The sequence below is a fragment of the Alexandromys fortis genome, unplaced genomic scaffold (assembly GCF_014885135.2).
Source record: "Alexandromys fortis isolate MF-2015 unplaced genomic scaffold, M_Fortis_MF-2015_v1.1 scaffold_45, whole genome shotgun sequence".
Taxonomy (NCBI): domain Eukaryota; kingdom Metazoa; phylum Chordata; class Mammalia; order Rodentia; family Cricetidae; genus Alexandromys; species Alexandromys fortis.
The window spans coordinates 2,503,097-2,522,623 of NW_026067926.1; the positions used below are offsets into that span (position 1 = coordinate 2,503,097).

General features: G+C 44.4%; 1 pseudogene; it reads left to right on the forward strand.

Moving 5' to 3' along the window:
* Positions 1 to 8,329: 8,329 nt before the first annotated feature.
* Positions 8,330 to 9,066, forward strand: LOC126502269 (sororin-like; annotated as a pseudogene).
* Positions 9,067 to 19,527: the final 10,461 nt, after the last annotated feature.

Genomic DNA, 19,527 nt, shown 5'->3' on the forward strand with positions numbered 1-19,527 from the left:
GTGCAGAGAAAGAAAGGCTGAGAAGCAAAAAAGCCTTTGTGAGCTGGGCGAAAACTCAGCAGCCGAGCCCAGGTGTAACTGGAGACATTTCAAGAAGGAGGAGGACGGAGAAAATACAGTAATAAATTATACCTAAAAGCCTTCCAAATTTCCGATGAAAACCAGAGATACACAGGCTTAAACGGCTCAACAAACAGCAAGCACAGGAAGCAAAACAAAAATTATCATCAACAGCACCCAAAGCGGCTGGGTGTGATGATGCAGGCCCGGAACCCCAGCATTTGGGAAGGGAAGGCAGAGGAACGGGAGCTTGGGGCAAGGTCAGCCTGGGCTGCGTAAGAGAATTCCAGGGTATCCACAGTTATTAGACCTTGTCTCCGAGGGGTGGGGGAAGGGCCTCATGGGGAAGAGACAGAGGTCATTTTCATGAGATGGTCATAATAAAAAAAGGCAAGGTGGGGCTGGGAGCACTTGGGAGGTGAAGCGGGCAAATCTCTGTGATTCAAGGCTAGCCTAGACTACATAGTGAGTTCTAGGCCAGCCAGGGCAATAAGGTCCTGTCTTAAAACAAAACAAAAGAACAAGCAAGACCCAGGCAAAACCAAGTTTTGGTTGTAAGGATTAGAGGAAGTGAAACACACACCTCTAACCGACCCAGTTCATTCTGTACGCAAGTATTTATCAAGATGAAGTGCAAACATGTTTACACAGGGGTGCTCATAGCAGCTTTATTCCCAGAGGAGAAGACATAATATTCCAAATGTCCATCATCTGATGACCGGATCAACAGGATGTGAAACTGTAGAAAGCAATTAAATAATGATGCATACGTCAGCACAGATGAACCTTGAAAACTGTCCTAGGTCAGCAAAAATACATGTTGTGTAACTGTCTTTATGTGACATTGTCAGAGCAGGCAAACCGTGGCTTAGGGTTTGTGTAGGGCCAGGGTATGGGGTGGGCAGAATGAAGAACAGGGGAACGAGAGGGAGAGGCTTTCCTTTGGAGATCAGTAGACTAGAAATCTGAACGCTAATATAGAAATATTAATGTAAACGCAAGCTGGTATAGTCAAATCATTAAATATTGTAAGCCTTTAACCAGGTTGGGGAGGCAACTGACCAACATTAGGAATGACAGATGACATTACTCCAGACTAAGGTAGTGATAATCAGAGAACACAGTAGAATGGGTGATTTTATGCTAACAAATTTGATAACTTAGATGAAGCACGCAAGCTCCTAAAGAAACAAACAGTAACTCTCCCTTAAGGATAGGTAGCCCTGAGGGCCAGCAAGATAGCTAAGCAGGTCAAGGTGCTTGTGGCCAAGCCTAAGGTTCTGAGTTCAATCCTGGGGACTCTACCTGATAGAATGAGAGAAGTGACTTCCACAGTTACCCTCTGACCTCCACATGTGTGTCATGGTGCACACACTTACACCTCCACCCACAATATATAAGCAAATAGATATAAAGGAAAGAATGGGCAGCCAGCATAATTTGTATGTATTAAAGGAGTTCAAACTGTGGTTCAAATCTTTTCAGCCAGGAAAACCTAAGCGCTAGACGACCTCACTGAGGAATTCCAGGGAATTTCTAAGGAAGAACTATTTCTACTTCTAAATGGGCTTTCCCAGAGAGCTAGCGAAAGAACTCCCTGGGTCCCTGTGTGAAGACACCAGCACTGTTAGAAATCCAGTAGAGACAAAACACAGAAATCCAGTAGAGATCAAAATCCCTGTTGAACTCAGTGGGGAAAAAAACTTAATAAAATTTTAGCAAATTGAATCTAGCGATACATGGACAGACTACACAAAATGGCCATGTGGGATTTGTGCCAGCAAATAGGGCTGACTTGGCATTCGAACAGTGTAATTCATCCAGTATGCAGCCAAGGCAAACCCGGTGGAGCGCTCGGTGCACAGCATAGAGACGATCTGACAAAGCCAACGTTCACTTCTTTGTTTAAGGTTTTCTTTTTTAAGAGTGTTTGTGTTTCCACCCACAGGTGTGACTGCAGGCATGCGTTGGTGACCAAAGGGGCCAAAGGAAGCATCAGCTCCCCTGGAACTGGAGTTACAGAGGGTTGTGTGTAAACATGGATGGTTGTGATTGGTGTAACAAAAAAGCCGGATGGGCAATGGCTTGGCGGGAGAGATAGGCGGGCCTTCCGGAGACAGAAGAAGGCAGAGTCACCAGTCAGACGTGGAGGAAGCAACATGAGCAGTACAGAGAGATGAGGTGACGAGCTATGACACAGAACGCAGATGAAAATAAATGGGTTAATTTAAATTATAAGAGCTAGTGGGACAAGCCTAAAGCTACGGCCGAGCTTTCATGATTGAGTCTCAGTGTCACGTCATATGGCGGTCTGATGAGAGACTATTACAGTTAGGAGCCGCCATGTGGGTGCTGGGAACTGAACGCTCATCCCCTGGAAGAGCAACAAGGAGGCGTCTTCACATGAGAGGAGGTGTTTAGTAAAAGGTTCTACTGATATTTTAACTACTGCCTGGGCCCCACTGCCCCAAAGTCAGCACCCTGTGGCTCAGGCTGAGGCGTGACCATCAAATGTAGTTTTTTTAACTAAGTCTCTATCGTTCTATTTACCAATAAAGACTCAGGAGTCAGATGTTGGGGTGAAAACCTGCTGGCTCAGAGAGGCTGAGAAGCAACCAGCTGACCTTCCTTTTTGTCTGGAGACCAAGCAAGAGAATATTTCTCCAGACATCCCAAACCAAAAAGACCAAGAAACTCTAAGTCCCTCCCTACTCCTTCCTGTGCATCTCTCTGTCCATCTTCCTGGCTCCTCTGTACTCTCTGTGGCTAATTCCTGTCAGCTAGCTGCTGGCTCCGCCCCCTGATCCAAGGCTGATTTTAGTAACACAGTCTCGGGTTTCACAGTGTGATCAAATATCCCAGCACAGTCTACAGCTAAACGGTATGCAGTGGCAAAGGCCGAAAGCTTCTCTCCTAGATCAGAACCTAACAAGGAGGTGTGGTCTCATCACAGCCTCTCAACATCATTCTATCTTAGGCACAGGAAAATAAATATTTTTGTAAAAACTGTATTTCATCTATCTCTCTACCTATCATCTATGTATGTATGTATATATGTATGCATGTATGTATGTGTGTATGTATATATCTGTCTATAAGTACATGAGAGATCCCTAATGAAAGAAACTGGACTTAGCAGGTGAGTTTAGTACTGTTTTAGGATCCAAGAACCCTATTTCCTCACATTGGTGACAAATCAGACATTAAAAAGTTAACATATACAGTGTGTGGTGCTTTGACGAGGAATGGTTTCTGTGGGGCTCGTATATTTGAATATTTGGTTCCCAGTTGGTGGGCTGTTTAGGAAGGATTAGGAGGTGTGGCCCTGCAGGAAATGTATCAACAGGTATGAGCTTCATGGTTTCGAAGGTGCACGCAGAGCCAGCCTTCCTCTCTCCCTCTGCCTCCCGCCTGCAGATTAGTTGTGATCTCTCAGCTACTGCTCCAGCACGATGCCTGTCTGCCTGCTGCCACATTCCCTGCCAGAATGGCCATGCGCTCACCTCTAAAACTGTAAGCAAACCCCCAGTCAAATGGTTTACAAGCTGCCTTGGTCATGGTGTCTCTTCACAGCACCTTAGTAACTAAGGAACTTGGAAAACTTGAGGATAAAGCGACCAAAACGGTCAGCTCCTTTTTTTGCGGGAACCCAGCAAACACCGCTGAGGTTCAGGAGGATTAGCATAAATGGAAAGCTTTAGTGTATTAGATGCTCATTCCCGCCTAATCAACCAATTGGCTCAATGCAATACCAGTTAAAAATCCAGGCTGGGGGTGGTGGCCTCCTTCTGCTACTCTTCTTGTTTCTTTTTGTTTTGTTTTTTGAGACAGGGTCTGTGTCTTAGGGTTTCTATTGCTGTGAGGAAACACCTTGACCAAAAACCAAGTTGGGGAGGAAAGGGTTTATTAGGCACTGCTGTTCCTCATGGAAGGAAATCTGGACAGGAACTCAAGCAGGGCAGGATCCTGGAGGGCAGGAGCCAATGCAGAGGCCACAGAAAGGAACTGCTTACTGGCTTGCTTCCCATGGCTTGCTCAGGCTGCTTTCTTATAGAAGGCAGGACCACCAGTCCAGGAATGGTGCCACCCACAATGAGGCTTCTTCCTCTCTGATGACTCTAGTTGGTGTCAAGTTGACACACACAACCAGCCAGTAAAACTGACCCCTTGTCAGCTTGACAAACAAACACATCACTATGAAGCCACAGCCCTTCCTTTCTTATTCATTCCCAAGATCTTAAATAACTTTCAAAGTTCCACAGCCTTTACAGATTCAAAGACATTAAATTTTCAGTCCCTTTCAATTAGCCAGTCTCCTTTAAAATCCAAAGTCTTTTAAAATTCAGTCTCTTAAACGTTGGCGTCAGTAAAATACTTTTTTACTTCAAGAGGGAAAAATCAGGGCACAGTTACAATCAAATCAAAGCAAAAGAAAATTCCAACCGTCCACTATCTCACGAGCTTCTGGATTTCTGCAAAGGGTTTGGGTCACTTCTCTGGCTCCTCCCTCTGCAGTACACACAGGTTGTCTTCTAGGCTCTGACTGGCTCCCCTCCACTGCTGCTGCTGTTCTTGCTGGCCATTCTATGGTATTAGCATCTCCAAAACACTGGGGTCTTTCTCTACAATGGGGCTGCACTTTCACCAGTAGCCTCTCATAGGCTCTCCTCACAGTGCCAAGCCTCGGCTGCTTCCCACGACCCCTTCACGTCTTCGAAACCAGTGCCATCTTGATGACACTTACACATTATCACCAAGTCGGGTGTCCAGCACGAGGTACAACCTTGTCCGCCTCTGGAGCACAGCTTCTCTGTGCTCTCAGGAAACACTCTCCTGATTTCACCTCGGTGACGCTGTTTCTTCTTAATCGCTGCTTCGTTTCTTAGCTCCAGCCAACCAGCATCAAGTATCCCAATGAAGCAAATTTGTGCTTTAGTAATTCTGGTGTCTTGCTAATCACAGCTATTTCTTCTGCCCCAGCTAACCAGAACCTCAGGATCTTAGATCAAAATGACAAATGGTCCTGATAGAGTCTTTAAACTTCCATCTGAAACTTTATAAGCCAGGGCTCCCATCCTCTGCACTTCTCTCAATATTCTTATCTTCCATGTTTCCACAGACCATCCCACTGAGGTCTCAACACTCGATGGTTTTTCTAGCTCCAAGTTCCAAAGTCCTTCCACAGTCCTCTCCAAAACAGGGTCAGGTCTGTCACAGCAATACCCCACTGGTACCAATTTGTCTTAGTTAGGGTTTCTATTGTTGTGATGAAACACCATGCCCAAAAAACAAGTTGGGGAGGAAAGGGTTTGTTTGGCTTACACTTTGCATTGTTGTTGTTCATCACAGAAGAAATCAAGACAGGAACTCAAACAAGGCAGGATCCTGGAGGCAGGAGCTGATTCAGAGGCCATAGAGGGGAGCTGCTTACAGGCTTGCTTCCCCTGGCCTGCTCAGCCTGCTTTCTTATAGAGCTCAGAACCACCAGCCCAGGGATGGCACCCCATACAATGGCCTGAGCCCTCCCCCATTGATCACTAACTGAGAAAATGCCTTACAGCTGGATCTTGTGGAGGCATTTCCTCAACTGAGGCTCCTTTCTCTTTGATGACTCTAGTTGGTGTAGACTTACTATGTAGACTAGGCTAACCTCAGAGTCACAGAGACCTGCCCACCTTTGCATCCCTAGTGCTGGAGTTAAGAACATCTTTCATGCTTAGCTTTTTTTCTTCTTTTCAATTGAAAAATTGTGTACATTTATAAAAGTGGAAATAAACCAAACATTCATCAAGAGATGGATTGGTAAGCTAATGTGGTATAAATATACAATGGCTATTATTTAACCTTCAAAAGGAAGGTAATCCTGACAGCATGCATATGTGGTAAACTTGAAGACAGTATTATAAAGTGAAGTAAGTCAGATACAAGGAGACAAAAAGCTCCTACTTAAATGAGGTAGCTAAATGATGATTTCCAGGAGTTTGGAGGTTGTGGGGGTGACAGAATTCTTTAATGGGAAGAGAGTTTTGCTGGGAACAAGAAAGGTCTAAAATTCAGTGTAGTCTATGCGTGTATGTCAGTGTGAATGTTTTTTCAATACTTACTTTTATTTGTGTGTATGTTCCCATATGTGTGTGCAATTCCCTCAGAGGCCAGAAGAGGGAGTCCTGAAACTGGACGTACAGATGGTTGGGAGTTGGCAGACATGGCTGTCAGGAACTGAACTCAGGTCCTCTGAAAGAGCAGCAAGCTCTTCCAACCACTGAGCCATCTCTCCATCCTCCCGTGTGAACGTTCAGAAAAACCACTGTGACAAGCAATCTAAAAATGACTAATACGAGAAATCCTGTGTTATACAAATTGCAGTCAAAATATTGAGACATCAATTCTAAAATTCATAGAAAAGTAAAGGCTGTGGGAACTAAGGATAAAACTTTCAATAAAACTAATTTTGGAGGATAAAAGAATCAATATAGCACAATGCAAATGCAGAGACATGGAAAATAAGGGGGCATGAGAGTTCACAGAGAGACCACATGGTCAACAACAAAAGGGGTACCAGGGGGCTGGAGAGATGGCTCAGTGGTTAAGAGCATTGCCTGCTCCTCCAAAGGTCCTGAGTTCAATTCCCAGCAACCACATGGTGGCTCACAACCATCTATAATGAGATCTGGTGCCCTCTTCTAGCATACAAACATACATGGAAGGAATGTTGTATACATAATAAATAAATAAATCTTTAAAAAAAATTTAAAAAATCCAATCTGAAAAAAAAAAAAACAAACAAAAGGGGTACCACAAGAGGCACAGTAGGGCCTTTAAAGCAAATGGCAACAGCACAGCTAATTTCCATAGGCCAAAGGAGAACTCTGACAAGACATTGCATTATTCTCATAAACGTTAACTCAAAAAGAATCATCTGACACTTTCAGGTTCATTTTATGAGAACAGCATGGTCCTGATACCAAAACCAGATAACAGCAGTACAGAAAACCAGAAACCAGGACCTCTATAGACGGGAAAAATACCAGCAAATTGAATTCAGTAACATGGAGAAAACTATACACAAGTGGGATTTATCCAGAAATGTAGTTAGATTAATATAAGAGAGCAAATGAATACAGTACTCTTTGTTAACAAAATAAGAATAAAACCCTCATGACCATGTCAAAACCCGCAGGAAAAGCCTTTGATTCCAATATCATCCCATAATGCAAATACTTAATAAATGAAGAGTAGAAAGTATTATTTTCCTAAAATTTTATTTTTATTTTGATGTGTATGAGCATTTTGTCTGCATGCATATCTGTGCCCCATTTGTTCATATCTCTTGGGACTGGAGTTGGGGAGGGGAGTGGGCCACCATGTGTGTGTTGGAGTTGAACCTAGGTCCCCCAAACTGCGGAGATGGCACTTTAAGCTCAGGGAAGCTTTTACAAGGAAAAATCCTGTGGTGTTCAGGGACATTGACAGACAGATGGTCAGTCAGAAGAGGGATCTGTTGTCAAGGGTGACTATCTGAGCTGGATCTCTGGAACCCACATGATAGAAAGCGAGAACTGACTTCTGAAAATTTTCCTTTGATTCACCATGTGAGCTCAGGGCACGTGTATGCACACACGTGAACACACACACACACACATGATTTTTTTTACATAATTTATTTGAGTTTATTTTATGTGCATTGGTGTGAATGTGTCAGATCCCTCGGAACTGGAGCTACAGACAGCTGTGAGCTGCCGTGTGGGTGCTGGGAATTGAACCCAGCTCCTCTGGAAGAACAGCCAGTGCTCTTAACCACTGAGCCATTTCTCCAGCACCATGAAATTTTTAAAAGCTAAAAGTAAAATAAAACTTTAAAAGCCACTCAAATTACAATGGTATCAAAAGTAAAATCTCAGCTATTTTCTCAGAAATAGACAAAATGAGCCTAATGTTTTATTGAAATGGAAGGGACTGAGAATAGCCAAAACAGTCTTTAAAATATTTTATAACACTGGCTGGAGGGATGGCTCGGTGGTCGGAACACTGGCTGGAGAGATGGCTCAGCGGTAGGAACACTGGCTGCTCTAGCAGAGGACTTATAGTTAGTTCCTGCTCACAACCATCTGTAACTCCTATTCCAGAGGACATGTCGCCCTCTTCTGGCATCCTCAGGCATTGCATACATGTGATATGCAGGAGGCAGGCAAAACACCCATACACAGAGGACTTCTTAAAAAATTGATAAATCGGGCAACCGTGGTGGAGACTGAGCCTGATCATAGGCATGTCGGAGCGGCGAACACGGTCCGGAGGGGCCACCCAGTGGTCTGGCCCCAGAACTCCCTTTACTAAGTCTTCAAAGAGCTCCCAGCGGAAATCTGGCTCAGATCTTCCAAACATCTTTTCTGAAATTTGGCCGAAGACACCTCATGCGGCTCCAGTCAGAAAGGCCATTGTCTGGAAGATCGTGGCTCATGCAGTAGAGGTCTCAGTTGTCCACACACTTCGAAGGACTCCTAGGATCTCTTTTATCTTGGGAAAAGAAAACAGCCCTCCTCTCAAGGTCCCTCTAAGGATCCCTTCAAAACGTGTAGTGTCCCTGGTACCCCCACCAGCACTCCAGGGCTGTACACTCAGAATGCTGAGTCTAACTCCAGGAAGGGAGAGCTGGACCCCAGAGACTTGGAAACGTCCCAGAAAGCCAGACGATCATACACTCCGCTAGAGAGCCTCAGTTCTGCCTCAACCTCCACTCCTGGCCCCCGATCCTTCTTTGGCTTTGAGGGACCTGAGAAGACTTTCCTGGAGTCTCACCTGTTGTGTGTTCGAAGTTAATTGTAGTCCCCAAAGTACCTGTGAAGCCCTGGGTTCCAGATAAACTCCCTGATATCTCTCCTCAAGTGTGAAAGAAAAAGCAAAGAAGAAGGTGCCAGAGATCTGCAGTTGGAGCTGGCTGAGTGGGCTGGGGCCCTGAATGCTGAGTTCGTAGCTGCTGGACAGTTTGATCTTCTGATTGAATGAGATGAAGTGGGGGTACATTACACCTGGCCAGGCTCTCCCCTCTTCCTCCCTGTACATATTGCCCTTTGAGAAGAACAGGACTTGTGGGGTACTCTTTATTGGTCTTGTTATCCAGAAAAGTGTTGCTGGCCCCTTGTCATATTGTGACTAGTTACCCTGGCCGATCCCCCTCCGCAAAAATGGGATGTCTCATGGTCTCTCTCTGCCGAATTGTTTCTGGCCTACCACCTCCTCTCTATGGTAGAAAGTATAAAGGCCATTGGACTCCCATTAGCAAGTTCCCGGGAGGAGAAGCTGTGGGGAATGAGAACTGTGAGCAAGCACACTCTTACACCAAGATGGTTTTGGGTGGAGCACCTGAAGACTTTGTCCTCACTGGTTCCTGTAGATCCTGAGGCGGACCCTGCTGGTTGCTGCCATCACTACAAACCTGTCTGCCTTTGAGAAACTAATGTGCAGCCGAAGGGGAAGGGTTTAATGTCAAATAAACTTTTAAATAGTTTCTTTAAAAAAAAGATAAATCTTTTAAAAATTTAAGAACCCCGTGTGGTGGTGACATACTCCTTTAATCCCATCACCCAGCACTTGGGAGGCAGCGGAAGGCAGATCTCTGTTTACAGAGCTAGTTCCAAGACAGCTAGGGCTGTTACACAAAGAAACCCTGTCTCAACAAAACAAAACAAAACGAAACACACAAACAAAAAATTTAAGAACAAAGTTGGAGAATTCACATTCCCTAACTTCAAAACATTCCATAAAGATACAATGGTACTGGTATATTGATAAATATCTGTGGACATATATACACATCATATTATTTAATCTGTCTATCTATGTAAGTCAACGGAATAAACTTGAGAATCCAGGCATAAATCTTTACTTCAATTATCAGGCAATTGTGGAAAAAGTGCCGAGCTTCATCAGGGCAAATATTAGTTCTTCAGCAGGTGGTTCTGGACATGAAACAATCACATGCAGAAATCTGAACAGGGCTGGGGAGAGGGCTCAGCAGTTGCTGCTCTTACAGAGGGTCTGAGTTCAGTTCCCAGCACCCACATGACAGCTCACAACTCTACGCAACACCAGACCCAGGGAATCAGACACCCTCTTCTGACCTCTGCTGACACCCACACACATGTAGCCAAAGCACCCATACAGATATAATACATAAACCTAAAGATAGTCTTTTAAGTTTGACCCCCATTTCCTATCTGTAAAAACAAAACAAAACAAAACAAAAACCCAAAATGCATTATGGACGCAATTGTGCAAGCAAAGTGTTGGGTGTTTTTGTCAGAAAGTGTGGTGTAGAGCTTCATGGTCTCGGCTCAGCTGACAGAGTTTAATGTATGAAACCAAAATAAATATATCGGACATCATCCGAATTAAAAGCTTTTATGGGATGAAAGATAACACATGGGAAGGCAAGCCAGAGAATGGTGAAAATACTTGTAAACCAAGCACGTGAGAGGAGACTTTCATCCATACTCTGTGGATTCAGGCCAAGTAGGATCAAGTCCAATAAAACTGGAAGGAAGCTTGGCGCAGTGACAAGGGCCGATGTTTCCAGTTACTCAAAGGCTGAAGCAGGAGGAACCTTTGAGCCAAGGGTTCAAACCCAACTGAAGTAACCTAGTGAAACCTCACCGAAAAATAAAACAAGCAAAACTGAGCATGGGCTGAGACAGGAGAATTGCCACATGTAGAAGTCTTTATCCTACCAGCCAGCACCCAAATCACAACTTCTTATTTAATCTTATTTAATCATGATAGGTTGGCAGATACCTTATGCTTGTTTCTAACTAGCTCTTATAACTTAAATTAACCCATATCTTTTTTTTAAAAGATTTATTTATTATGTATACAACATTCCTTTCATGTGTGTTTGCAGGCCAGAAGAGGGCACCAGATCTCATTACAGATGGCTGTGAGCCACCATGTGGTTGCTGGGAATTGAACTCAGGACCTCTGGAAGAGCAGGCAGTGCTCTCAACCTCTGAGCCGTCTCTCCAGCCCCACAACCCATATCTTTTCATCTACGTTCCTTTATGCTGCTCTGTTGTTACCTGTGCTTTGTAATGTTCACGCTGCTTGCTCTGTGTCCCCTGTGCCTGGCTAGCAACTCTGCCTTCTTCTTCCCAGAGTTCTCTCTGACCTGGAAATCCTGCCTAGCTATTGGCCATTTAGCGTTTTATTAACCCAGTCCCAGTGACACATCTTCACACTGTTTAAAGGGATATTCCACAACAGCAGCGAGCTCAAAGCTAATCTCGGCTCCGTGGTGAATCCAGACCAGCCTCGACTAGAAGAAATCCTGTCTCGGAAACAAAAACAAAAGCGCCAATCAAACAAACAACGGTCCCTCAAGAAACCAAACAAAAATGGCAAAACATTCAATATAATTTCCTTCAAATATGCAAACAGGCAATACGCATGGGGATTATGATTTTGGTTTTCATTCTTTGGGAAGACACAAAGCAAAACTAGGAGGGCTGTGTTTAAGGTGCCTGTGCAAAGAAGCCAGAGAATGCAGAACAAGGTGCTGATGAGAGTGAGAGGGTTAAAGGTGACTGACAACCAGACCTGAATGGTGAAGGGAATCTGGGAAGACGCTAAGTAGCCAGGCCATGTGAAGAGGTGGCCTGGAAGCTGGTGTTGGGAGAGATTTGCAATGCCCAGAGAAATGAGCTGAGCTGGCAGAGACCCATGGTACACCTGATTTAGTCAATGTTCTATTGCTATAGAGAGACACGATGACCACAGCAAGTCTTATAAAGGAAACCATTTAAGTGGGGCTAGTTTACAGTTTCAGAGGTTTAGTCCGTTATCATCACAGAGAGACATGGCGGCGTGCAGGCAGACATGGTGCTGGAGAAGGCGCTGAGACTGCTACATCTCAACCCACAGCAACAGAAGCAACTGTATTACTGGGCATAGCTTGAGTATAGAAGATCCCCCCCCACCGTCCCCCCTACAGTGACACACTTCCTTCAACAAGGCCACGCCTCCTAATGGTACCATTCCCTATGGGGGCCATTTTTTTTTTTTAGACCACCACACTGATGGAGCTGAGCCTGAAACGTTTGAACTGCTGATGAAGTCTTTAAAAGAAGACAAAGGGGCTGGAGGCCTGTCTCAGCAATGAGGAGCACTGACTGTTCTTGCAGACGACTGAGTTCAATTCTCAACTCAGTAGCTCACAACCATCCAATTCCAGGGCGCCTGGTGCCCTCTTCTGGTTGAACTTGGTGCACATATATGTAAAACACACACACACATATAAAATAAGTTAAATAAGTCTTTTTTTTAAAGACAGCAAACACAAGGAAGAAATAAAGATTTGAAGCCAAGGAGGCAGAGACCAGTATGGAATTGGCTGACAGAGGGGTAGCCAAATTAGAAAAGATGATTGATAACTTGGAAGATAGGCTGAAGTATGCCAAAAAGGAACACTACTGTGTACTGGGGATGCTGAGCCAGACTCGCAGACCAGAGCTCCCCAGTCCTGCCCTGGTCCTCCATCTGCCACTGGCCATGCTGGAGGCCTGCTGCTGCAACTGATCTCTAAAGTCCCTTCCCTGCAGTTTGGTTTCTAGGCACATCTAAGGCTGGGAGGTAGGAACCAATCTAGCCTAGATGGGTTTTGGTGGTGTGCCAATAATGTGGAATTGTGTCCTCTGCGTGAGCTCGTAGGGAGAATTCCTTTACCATCTTATACCTATGCAAATTTGGGATGCATATAATTAAAATCAGATGCATCTTGGGAAGGGACCGGAACAGTGAGGAAAGGTTTACATAATCCATGCTTGTCAATCAAAATAGAGAACCACCCAAATTACATCCCTTAGCAACCGGCCCCTCCTTCTCCTAAAACCCTAAACAAAAGTTCCAGGCAACAAGCTAGGCCCCTTGAGTACTCTATCAATTATCTGGTCTGTCGTCACTCTTGACAGTGTATCTGATCTGTACCACTGCTTTGCGTCTCAATAAAGCCTTCATGTTGCTTTGCTTTTGTTTAACTCTGTGAAACTGTGTTACTTTGCCCATATAAAACACCTGATTAGTCTAATAAAGAGCTGAACAGCCAATAGCAAGGCGGGAGAAAGGATAGGTGGGGCTGGCAGGCAGAGAGGATAAATAGGAGGAGAAATCTGGGAAGAGAAGATGGGGAGCAAGAGAAGGAGGAGAAGAAGATATCAGGGACCAGCTACCCAGCTACACAACTAGCCATGGAGTAAAAAGTAAAGAACGAAATATAAAGACGGGTTGTGGTGGTGCATGCCTTTAATCCCAACACTGGGGAGGCAGAGGCAGGAGGATTTCTGTGAGTTCGAGACCAGTCTGGTCTACAAGAGCTAGCTACAGGACAGACTCCAAACCTACAGAGAAACCCTGTCTTGAAAAACAAAAACAAAAACAAACAAACAAACAAAAAAACTCTTTAGAAGCTGAGTGGTGGGCCCCAAAAGAGTAAAAACAAAAACAAACAAACAAAAAAAACTCAACTACCCCAAACAATAGGATGCTGAGAAATTATACTATGTCAGCAGAAATGAAAGCTGGAAAATGTTGAAGAAACCTCCTAACAGGAGAGGGGGTTCAGTAAGTAAAACCGTGTGCCACCAAACCTGATGACCCCAGTTAGAACCCAGGACCTACATGGTGGAGCAAAAGAACTGACTCCTATAAGTAGTCCCCTGACCACACGGGCACTGTGACACACACACACACACTCACACACACTCACACACACAAGTTTTAAAAAGATGAAATTAAGAGAAAAGTATAAGAATATTAGAAGTTCAGTCCAGGAAATATAAATCTAGGTAATTACTCCAAGAAAAAATATGCAAAAACAAATGGAAAATATTAACCATAAATCATGTGGGGTTTTTTTTTTGAGCCAAAAATACATGGCTTCTAGGTAGAAAAGTCTCACATTCAAACCAGTAAGACACCTCTTGAACTTCACAACCCTACTGAGAAGATGGCTTCCCCTGGAGTGGGAGCAGCTGGAGTGGGCACCAAAGGACAAAGAACAGACTAAGGACAGAAGTCCAGGAATGTGTTTCCCAAACAAACGAAAAATGCCAAGATGACCACAACAAAATTCAAAAGAAAAACCTCCAAGGCTAAAAGCTAAGCAAGACCAGTGGAGTGTGGTGGCCGTGCCTTAACCAATCAGGAGGCGGAGGCAGGCAGAGCTATGTGAGTTTGAGGCCAGCCTGGTCTACGTAAGTTCCAGGACAGCAGGAGCTACATAGTAAGAGCTTTTCTTTAATTTAAAAAAAAAGGGGGGGGGGCAAAACCAATGACCTAGTGTTTGGAAGGTAAATGTCATAAATGTCATGATGTCATGTCATGAAGAACGGAAGACATTAATAGACTGAACTAACGCAGAAAGACAGAAGGATGTGCACGCTTCTCAAAGGCTTTGCTCTCCATTCTCTGCAGAAGGATTTGATTCCCCAATGGTATCATCATGAAAACAGACCAGTTAATGATGACGCTCCATTGGCTCAGCTCTTACGTCACGATGGTGATCAAATTTCCCGCGGAGATCAAGACATCAGATGTTTTATACAACCCAGAAACAAAAGCAGGACTGGCAAGGTCACTAGCTAGGCAAGAAATGGTACTTGCCACCAAACCTGACGATGTGAGTTCGATCCCTGAGCCCCCATGGTGGAAGTTGTCCATTGGTACCCCTTCACCTTCACCCCATGCATGTGCCTGTACACACACATACACACACACACACACATTAACGTGTAAAAACAAATGCCCTTACAATAACAGGAAGTGCCACCAAAATTCCTGTGTAGAAATGGATTAGTCAAATGAGTTTGAGCTCCTTATACCCAAAGCTGTAGTAGGGAATTCTCTACAAGTATGAGTGAAAATAATTTTTCATACAGAGTCCATGGGGCAAGAGGACCGCTGAAGCTATAGGGTTAGACATTTTTATCTTCTGTGAACTCTATTAAGGGATTTACTAGAGTATGTGTTTCCTACTCCAGACAATAAGAGGTGACACTGTTTTGTCCTGTTCGGGTTTGTCTGTTTTTTTCTTTTATCCTATTATTATGATGATTTTTGGATGTCTGTTTATATTTTAATGAAACCAAGGAAAGAAAGAGTGTGGATTTGGGTGGGTGGGGAAGTGAGGAGGAGGATCTGGAAGAAGATGGGGGAGGGGAAGTGCAATCAGAATATACTGTACAAAAAATCTATTTTCAATTTTTAAAAAAAGCAAAAAAGTATCTTAAAAAAGATAATCTTGGGTAGACAACGATGATTTGATGAGAACGTTCATGAGGCTCGGGTGAGTTCCAGGAGCTGGCGGGCTGCTGGCTTTGTGGAAGGCTTGAGGGGCGGCCTGTGTTTGCTCAATAGGAAGAAAAAAGCTACAGCAGGAATAACCCACCTGGGGAGAGAAGAGCAAGACAGATGGGACCCGTGGTTCATTTGAATGTACTGAGAGGAAGCCATAGTTTTGGGATCTATTGCAAACCATTTTCTAAAATGAGAGATTTCATTAATTCCAGAAAGAATAAAATTCTATGAGGAACCTCACTATAGTGAATAAATCAGTCTTGAGGTGTTTTTTTAGGGTCTTTATTAGTGTAGTGTTTATAATGTGTGTGGGGACGGGTGGGCTGCACAAATGCCAAGTCACCTATGGGAAGGTCAGATGACAGCTCTGTGGAGTCTATTCTATCCTCTATCTTTATGCGGATTCCAGAATTTGAATTCGGGCCATCTCACTTTTGAGGCCAGCTCCATGATGCTGAGCCGTCTTGCTGGCTCGCAACTTTGGATATTTTACACATAAACATTGTACAAGCCCATTCTGATTTAAGCCAGTGGTAAAATTCTACTTGAGTGGGATCAGGGAGAGGTGCACCAAGGTGTTGTTTTGGGCCTTGGCAAATCAGAATTATGAAGACAATACAACTTTTTGTTTGTTTTTGCTTTTCAAGACAGCATTTCTCCTCGTAACCAGGCTGACCTCAAACTCAGAGAGCTCTTCCTGTCTCTGCCTCCCAAGGGCTGGGATTAAAGGCATGCGCCACCACCACCCAGGGATAAAACAGCTCTCATTGGCATTTTTGTTTTGCTGTCAGTGACGTTTAACATTTACAGATCAAATGGCTGTTTGTGCTCCCGCAGAACTTAGACTGTCATTTTCACGAGCTGTAGCCAGAGGAAATGGTGCTGTCTGAAAGCACAGTCGGTAGCCGCTCCCTTCTGCCCTCTAATGGCCGTGGATGTGCCTCTCAGCTGAGTTAACCACTAACTTCAGTGGCAAAGGTGAAGAGCTTCGGTGTACAGGGATGGGGGTGCGCACACGACAAGGTCATATGTGTTCTGGGAAGGAAGGGAGACTTGCTAGAACATTTGTGAAAATTGGGATGCTCCTATAGTGTGAAAACCAGGAGAAGAAAAAAATAACAAAATAAAAATTTAAAAAAGGGAGCAGACCAACGGAAACTAGATCTTGCACTACAAGCATCCAAACTATTATTAGGACCAGCCTGGTCTACAAGAGCTAGTTCCAGGACAGGCTCCAAAACCACAGAGAAACCCTGTCTCGAAAAAAAAAAAACTATTATTAGGGATGAACTGGGGATACAGCTTGCTTGCCTAGCATGTACAAAGTCCTAGGTTCCATCCCTAGACTGCAGGGTCTGTAAACCTAGCACTTGCAGACGGAGGTAGGAAGATCAGGGGCCTGTGGTTATCCTGGACTACATAATGTTTTTGAGGTCAGCCTGGGATAGGTGAGACAGAAAAATGCAAGGGGAAATGAAATTCCTTATTATTTTTTTTAAAAGAAGTATCACATTGAGATGGATATGAAGAGCCTCGGTATCCTGTTGACTAGCAGGTTTGAAAACACACCTAAACTAGTGAAACGAGATGATCCTGGAAATGGGAATGCTGACCGACACCAAGTGCCATGTGATAAAAATTTGGAGAAAAAAATATTTGAAATTTGAAGATGTGAGAACTTTTTTCAAAGTGCCTTGAAAGAAAAGCTTACCTCTTTTTACACTTGCTTATGTTGATGCACAACACGGCAGAGCTTTGCTGTTGATAATTCTGCATTTAGCCCAGTTTCTGGCTCTCTATCGGTTCTGAACACTTGTCTGTCAAGTCTGGGCCAGCGCCACAGTGCTGTGAGGGCTGCGTGGCCTGCCTCTCAATGGCCATAGGATGGAACTCGTGACCCAGCTTCCTTCCCAGCTAAAGTCTTCCCTGGAGCCACAAGCCTGTAGCCCATGCCTCCTGCGTTCCTTGTAAAATGTTCATCATATTAAATGTGATTTTATATTTCTTTTCTTTTTTCATTTTCACATTTGCTATATAGTATCCATGGTTTTTGCCTGTGCGTGAGCTCATGTATGGGGGGTTATGTTTGCAACACATGTGTAAGGTGCTGTCAGTCAGGGAGGTGATGTCAGGGATTCTTTGACAGGGTCTCTCAGTCAAAGATAGACTGAGCTTGAAGATATGACTAGTCTTGCTAGCCAGTTTGCTCTGGGAATCTGCTTTTTGGGCCTGGAATGACAGGCTAGCCACCAATCCACCTGGCGTTTACGTGGGTTTGTTTACAAGTGTGTGGCAAATACCTTAACCACTGAGCAGTCTCCCCTGCTCTTAAAAGTGATTTTAAAGAGACCGTGCCAGTCAGGCGTGCTGATACACAACTTCCGTGCCAGGTTTCACAAAGCTGAGGCAAGAAGTCTGCTTTGAGTGGGTTCAAGGCCAGTTGAGGCTACTTAGTAAGACCCTGCTTCAATAAGCCAGAAAAGAACGTCCCTCAATTGCTCCAGGCCTTACTCTGTTGCTTCAGGCTACGGGTGCACAATACTCAGTGCTTCCCAAGGGCCGAGTGCTTCTCGAGGAGCTGCCAGTAGGAGGTGTCCCTGCCCTTCCTCTCCCCATCCCAGCCTCCTTCCTGGTTCTCTACCACATTACCCCTTTCCTGATAACTTTTCTTATATTTGTTTGTAAGAAATGAAAAACAATCCACTAGTTTTAATGTTATTAAACCTTGGATAACACATTTAGACAATAAAGTTTTACTAAGATGTCAATGTTTCTAGAAAAGAGAATTTTATTCTGAATGCTAACTGTATGCCTAGTCTCATATTAGAATTAAAAAAACCCACCGAAGACTTAGAATAAAGTCTTAAGGTTCATCTTGTTTCTAATAAGATCATTGTTTACCTTCCATTAAGGATTTTTTTAATTAAAAATAACAAAAACAACAACAACAACAAAAACGCAGGGTCTCTCTCTTGTAGCCCTGGCTGGCCTTGAACTAGTGACACTCCTCCTGCCCTGCGATGATCTGGGATGACAAGCATGTGGCACTTGTGTAGCTCCATTAAGTTTTTTTAAAAGGTAAAGTGTAGAAGGAAATTAAGAGCCGGCCGGGCACTGGTGGCACATGGCTTTAGTCTCAGTACACGGGGAGGCAGAGGCAAGCAGATCTCTGTGAGTTTGAGACCAGCCTGGTCTTCGGATGTCAGGAGCCATTTCCCCCCTAACAATCATTACAGAAACCATCACTCTAGGGAGTCTGCAGAGAACCTCACACCCATAGTTATGTTCTATTGACAAAACCTGCCCCTCACCCAATTAACTGCTAATCTTAGCGGAACCCGCCTCACATTCCAGCTATCCAGGGAACCAGGTGTGGCCACTTGTGACTTCTGGCCTGTCTGTCCGAGTGTGGCCTGGCCTACGTGACCGGAACCACGCGGCGAGATCCCTTGCCCTGCCCCCCATTCCTTACCATATATAAACTGTAACCCGTCCCTAATAAACGGAGGCTTTGACAAAACTGCTTGGCCTCCTTCTTCTGTCTTAGCTCATTCCCTTCCAGGTAGCGCCCCTCTGAGACCCTGGAGTAACTGGATTGCGGGGTGGGTTACAACCCCTAGACTGAGTAACCCACCCCAAAAGCAATCCACATTCGGAGTAAGTTCCAGGACAATCAAGGCTACACAGAGAAATCCTGTCTCAAATCCCCCGTACACACTCCTCCAGCAAAAAACGGGAATTAACAAAAATTATTTTAAATCCTTAACATGATCCCAAAGACTTGTAACTAAGAGGTTTGGGGAGATGGCTATGTGGTGTGGAGGGTAGACTTTTGGCCTAGCCGGAAGCCCAAGTTTGATGCCGGGCACCATGGAGGCCAGGACAGGAGGTGCGTATTCATAACTGCGGGCCTTGGGAAGTTGAGCCAGGAGGATCAGAAACACAAGGTTACTCTTGGGCTAGACATCGAGTCAGAGGCAGTCCTGGGGTACCTGAGTCTGGGTACGCTTATTCTGTGCATAACTGAAAGACTATACACATAGAATATTTTCCAGTCATAAGAAGAAAGTCTGGCATTTGTAATTTTTGGGTGTCCTTAAATATCCTTTACATATCTTATTACAT